The 5850-nt window shown below is 45.8% G+C and overlaps 1 non-coding gene across 1 annotated transcript; it reads right to left on the minus strand.

Moving 5' to 3' along the window:
• Window positions 1–2239: 2239 nt before the first annotated feature.
• On the minus strand, window positions 2240–2357 carry LOC115870751. Its single transcript, XR_004046882.1, has one exon. It is a non-coding gene; the product is annotated as a small nucleolar RNA SNORA61 (small nucleolar RNA).
• Window positions 2358–5850: the final 3493 nt, after the last annotated feature.

The raw sequence follows: 5850 nt of genomic DNA on the forward strand, positions 1-5850 counted from the left end.
TACGTGCAGAACCTGTACGTGCAATAAAAGGCAGCTGTGGGAAGAGAACAAGAGCATGCTGCATGCCTTTGTTTAGAACCAGGAATGGTGTACATCAGGACTGTATCCTCTAACTGTCCTCATTCAAGCTGTATGCTGAGCAAATAACCAGAGAATCTGGATTAAATGAAGAAAAAACGAGTCATCAGATTGAAGAAAGGCTTTCTAACAACCTTCAGAGTGCGGATGACACCACCTTGCTTGCTGAACGTGGAGGAAGACTTGAAACACCTGCTGATGAAGATCAAGGCGTGCAGCCTTCAGCACAGATGTTCTCAATGTAAAGAAAACCAAAATCCTTACCTCTGGACCCGTCAGTAGGCAACACAATGTTAAGTGGAGAAAGGATTGAAGCTGTTAAGGATGTTGTCGTACTCCGATCCACAATTCTGACGTACAGCAACCTTCAAACAGAACTATCCATCTTTGCAGTTACGGAGTTTCTGGGGTTCTTTCCTTCCTCAAAAGGGGTCTGTTGGAATCCCCAGCTTTTACTGTGAATGTCTATTTTCCCTTCTGTTAATGTTTGACTTACATCTTTTGGTGCTCTTTCCTTGGGTGTATAATATCTATGATGGTATGTCGTCCTATTTAAGTGGTCCTTTAATCATTATATAATGCCCCTCCAGACTTTAATGCTGGGTTTTGTCTTAAAGTCTAGTTTATCAGTAATTATTGATGGTCTACTTTCTAATTTTTGGTTGTCATTTCCCTGATGTGTTTTTTCCATCCTCTGATTTTTAGTTTATTTTTCATCTGTGTTTCTAAAGTGCATCTCTTGTAGGCAATGTGTGCAGGGATCCTGTTTTCTTATATTCTGCCACACTCTCTTGACTGATGTATTTAACCCATTTGCATTCAGTGTAATTATTGAGAAGTATGAATTTGTTACAGTAATTTTGCTGTGGATTTTTGGGGTTTATTTTGTCTGTGGGTATGTGGTGCTAATTATTCCTTTGTCATGTGTATTTTTCTTTACCGAGTTCATTTGTTGGTGGATTTTCTTTTCATCCCCTTTGCTGTTGGTTTTCTGCTTAGAGTCTTTATGATTCTTTTCTTCTTTAGGGTTGTTTATTAATTTTTTTGTGGCTACCAAGTAATTTATTTTTATCTTCTTAAATTGAAAACAATGTGTTGTCTCTTCCTATCAGCTCGGCTTCCTTAACTGTTTAGAAATTCTCTAAGGAGACCCTGTCGTTGCCACCTACAGGCTCACATTTCTGGTTGTCTATTTCTGGTCTTATAGGTTCCTTTTCTTTATGAAAACTCTAGATCTGGGTTGGTTCCCAGGTGATTTTGTGATGGGTCCTGATCTCAGGTGTTTTTCTGACATTGCTGGTTTTCTGTCTGAAGCAACCCCTTGGACAGTTCTTGTAAGCCTCCTCTAATTTTCACCAACTCTCTTTATTTCAGTTTACCTGGAAATACCCGGTTCTTCCATCATGTTAGAAGGGTCATTTTGCTGGGTACAGGATTCTCGATTGGCCTTTTGGGGTTGTTTGTTCATTTCCCAGTTTCTGAGATGTCATCCTATGACTTCTTGACTGCCCTGCTGGTCCATCAGAGCTTAGCCTTACTGGTTCCCTTTCTAAGGCAGCATTTCGTTTCTCCGCAAGCTGGATTCTTTCTCTTTGTTTTGGAAAGTGTGACCGTGTTATATCTTGGTGATCTTGTTTTGGGGTCTATCCTATTTAGTTTTGTTAAGATTGAATTGATAACTTCTCAGCCTGCATGATATGATGACATTTTTCTGCCCCCACCCCCCACCCCCAATCTGACCATTTTCTCTTTTGGATTGCTTATCTGCTTCCTCACTGCTGCTGCCACTGCCGCGGCTAATGCTGGTGCTCTGCCTCCTCTTCCCCATGCTGCTCCTCCTCCTCTTCCTGTTATTCTTTTCTCCTTCCTCTTCCTCCCCTCCCCTGCCCCCTCCAGATCTTCTTCTTCAGTGTCTTTGTCTCCACCACCCCCCCACCCCCCGCCTCCTTTCCCCCCTCCTCCTCCTCCTCTTCCTTCATTTCTTCCTGTCCAAGAATCCTGATTGTTCATGAATTCTTCTTCTTGAGGGTGTGCCACAGAATTTTTAGGCTTTCTTCAATTATCTTCATTTTTTTCCTCACTGTTTCTCTAATACAATTGGTATCAAGGGATATTGACTCCGTTTTCTAGTTATTCTACTCTACTTATATATATTTTTTTACCCCGTTTGAAGCTGCCCGAGCTCCACGCGCACCGAGGGGCAGCTTCAATGTTTCTTTCCCCCTTCCACGACCACCCAGACCAGTGTTTTGATCCGATGGGAAAGGGATCTGGAGGGCTATTCTATGTCTTTGTCCTTTCTACCTTGTCTACGGTTTTGAGATTTTAGTGTCAATCTTCTGGACATCTAGTTGCTATTTGGGGATGGTTTCGCTATTCACTTTATCATGTTCTTGTGCTGTTGTCCCGAACTCTTCTCGTGTTGTATCCGTGTTTTCCTTGGTCTCTTGGGTAGCCGGCCCTGTATGTGTGCTTTTTTGACTCGCTGTCAGAAAGTTCCCTGGGATGTCCTTCCTCAGAAAGGCTTCCTGTTCTGTTGCGTTGGGTCACTTGCTTGAGTCATCTTACCCTGTTTCTTTGTGTGGCTTCAAGTTGCCTGTTGTTTCCAAGACAACTTGGAATTGTTAAAAGAATTTGTTATTGTCTTTTTTGCAGGTCGTGTTGCCGGTTTGCTTTGCGAGATTTTTTTGGTTTGGTTTTGATGTATCCAGGCAGGCGAGGCGACCATGGTTTCTGGTTCCTAGTTTTCTGGCGCAGTGCTCACCACCTGTCTCTCGGTGAATGAGGAAGTGGATGGGCGGGTGGGTGAGGGTTTGTTTATCGGTCACAGAGAACAGCAGTCGAAGGAAGCCTTGGTGACTGTTGGTCATCATCGACCACCCTCTGCCAATGATCCAGGGGTGTGGGGGCAGATGGTGGGATGGCAGATGGCAGGTGCAGCCAGTGTGGCAGGTAGAGCTGCTAGCAGAGTAGCTCTCACTGCCTCCCCTGACTCTGGACCATCTGAGTGTCTGGTATTCCTGCTCATTTTCATACACTTCCCTTCCTTAGATCTCGCTCATGCTCAGCTCACCTTGCTTCGCTCTGAATTTGTCTACACTGTGTTTCTGTCTTATTGTGAACAATATTTTACAGACATTATTCACTACCCTCATGAGATGGGAGGCTATTCGGCATCTGTTCTCTTCTGCTCTATTATTTAAATTGCTGGCCATAACCTATCAATTGATTTCATGATCTGAAAATGAATTGTGACTCCCAGGTTAAAAAACGCTGATCCAAGATGTTAGGCAAGAACATATTTCTATAAAAGCACTTAAGAGGCGGGGCAGGAAAGAGTGGGCCTAGGTGTCGAGGGGCCTGGAAGTAATTAATTTTTTTATTAATATCTATTTCTCATCCTTCACTGTCTCTTCTTCGGCCAAGTCAGTTCTGCATGGGCCAGCATCCCAAGAGGGACATCTCTGGAAGCAGCCACCAGCCCGTTGTGAGGCCTCCTCTCCAGAGGGATGCGTCTAACAGTTGGATATGCATCCGACTTTCCCGGAATCTGACCTAGGACCACGTTAGCAGAAATACCACAGTGGGGTGGTGGCTTTAGAAAACACTAATATATTTTCTCACCACGTTGGAGCCTCCAAGTCCAAATCAGGATGTGGGCCCAGTTGCTTCCTTCCCCAGACGCACCTTGGTTTGTAATGATCCTCTTACTGCTTCTGCTTTCCTGTTTCTGTTTATGCTGCTCTTTGATAGCTCAGAAGTGAGGAGGGTTAGCGTCCACCCATGACCTCAAAAGATGGATTGGTTCCACACTATTAGAGTGCACTGTGGGAAGATGATTGCACTGCATTTGAATCATCCAGAGGGAGTGGGCAAGAGCCCCGACCCTTTTTCTCGCTGGGACACAATTCAGCCCATACCAATGAGTCCGGTGGGATTTCATTATGCATCCCAAGCAGCCCTCTGCTGCCCCAGGGGCTGCTGGTCCATGGACCATACTGTGACTAATAAGAAAATAACTATTTTAAAGGAAAACACTTTTTTTTAAAGACAAAACTTTGTACTTCCAAGCTGCCTCCTTGCAGCTCTAGCCATCTCTCATGTAAGTTGCCTTGTCTACATCAATCAAGATTCCTTTAAGAATCCTCTTTGAGGATTGTTGTTTTTTTTTTAAAGGGTAATAGATTGGAAAGCCACAGGTAGCTCCTAGAACTGACATAAAACTGTTCAGCTCCAGCTCACAGAGGACCTGAAGCTGGACAGCTCTGGACGCAATAGCAGAAACGGAAGGAGACTGCCTTCTCAGTGGCAGTTGGAATTGACCAGCACCCAGGAGTCCTGGGAGTGTAGGCGTTACACGCTGGGATGCTAACCATAAGGTCAGCAGTTTGAAACCACCAGTCAGTGACTCCTTGGGAGAAAGGTGAGGTTTTCTATTCCCATAAAGCATGGCAGTCTTGGAAACCCACACGGGCTGTTCTACCCTGTCCTCTGGGGTCACGAAGAGTGAGAATGAACTTGAAGACCAGGAGCATGCGCACGGGCAGTTCCACGTGAAATGCTCATCTTCCCACAGGAGAGCCAGGTTGGGTTTCTGGCTCATACACAATCACCACTTGAGGTCTTGTTGCCGTGATGCTAATCAGCTTCCACTGAATCTTACCAACTGAGACATATTGGGAAGAACAGCCTAGTGATGGGCTTCCACCAATCAGCTGATGAAACGCCAGGAATCCTAATGCTCCAGGCAGGGGCAGCGTTTCATTCCGTTGAGCGTGGGTTCACTATGAGTCAGGGGCCCAAAGGCAATGACAGTCACTCCTTTGGTCCTTGAAGTAATGATCCAAATTCCAGGGAGAGTCTAAATGAGCTAGCCTGGGTGATCGGCTGACCACCTCGACCTCCTTACACTGGAATGATCGAGTTCATTGTCATCAGACCCAGCAACTAAACTTAAGATTGTTCAAATTCCAAATGATGCCGAGAGAGAGAACGAGAGAGATGGTGTTTGCTGAGTGCCAATGCCCTGCCAGTCCCATCACAGTATGCTAACTTTATCCTCCCAATAAGCCCATGGTTCTCCACGGAGATCAACCGTGTTCCCAGAGGATGTTTGGCAATCTCGGAGACCTGTCTGGTTGTCAAAACTGAGGAGACTACTGGCTTCTAGTCGACAAAGGCCAGGGATGCTGGCAAACGCGCTAGGACGCACAGGACAGCCCTCGCGTAGCGTAGAATTACCCACTCCAAATTGTCACAGCGCTGAAGCTGAGAAACCCTGCAAGAATGGGCCTACAGTTGGTGGTGACTGCACCATCGTCCTCATTTTACAGGTGGCTGAAAGTCAGGTCAGAGCCACAAGGATGGAAGGCAAGCAGGTGACAGAGCCGGATTCTGGACCCAGATCCATTGGTGTTTGGACACACTGACTCCCTGTACTTTTGCAAAGTCACCTTCCAGCCACACCTGGAAAAGGCGCACTCATACAGGAATCTGATAAACCTGCCCCCAAACGTGTCAGCCCCCCCACCCCTTTGCTATCAGATCTCTTGGGTTCTAGTCTGAAGCTGCTCCGACCCACCAGTTTTTAATTTCCTGCGAACACGTGCAAAAGCTGTGAGCGCTGAGGTTACCTGAGACAGCTGTCTTCACGCTGGTGCAGAGAAGCTACGCAGTGATTAATAGGCAAGGAGCTTCCGGAAGCATCCAAGTGGAAGGTATTCAACTGGCTTATTCTCTTTTAAGATTAAGACGTATAAATGGAAAATAGCA

Source organism: Echinops telfairi, unplaced genomic scaffold (genome assembly GCF_000313985.2).
Source record: "Echinops telfairi isolate 266 unplaced genomic scaffold, ASM31398v2 ScPeMD7_2291;HRSCAF=2852, whole genome shotgun sequence".
Classification (NCBI taxonomy): Eukaryota; Metazoa; Chordata; class Mammalia; order Afrosoricida; family Tenrecidae; genus Echinops; species Echinops telfairi.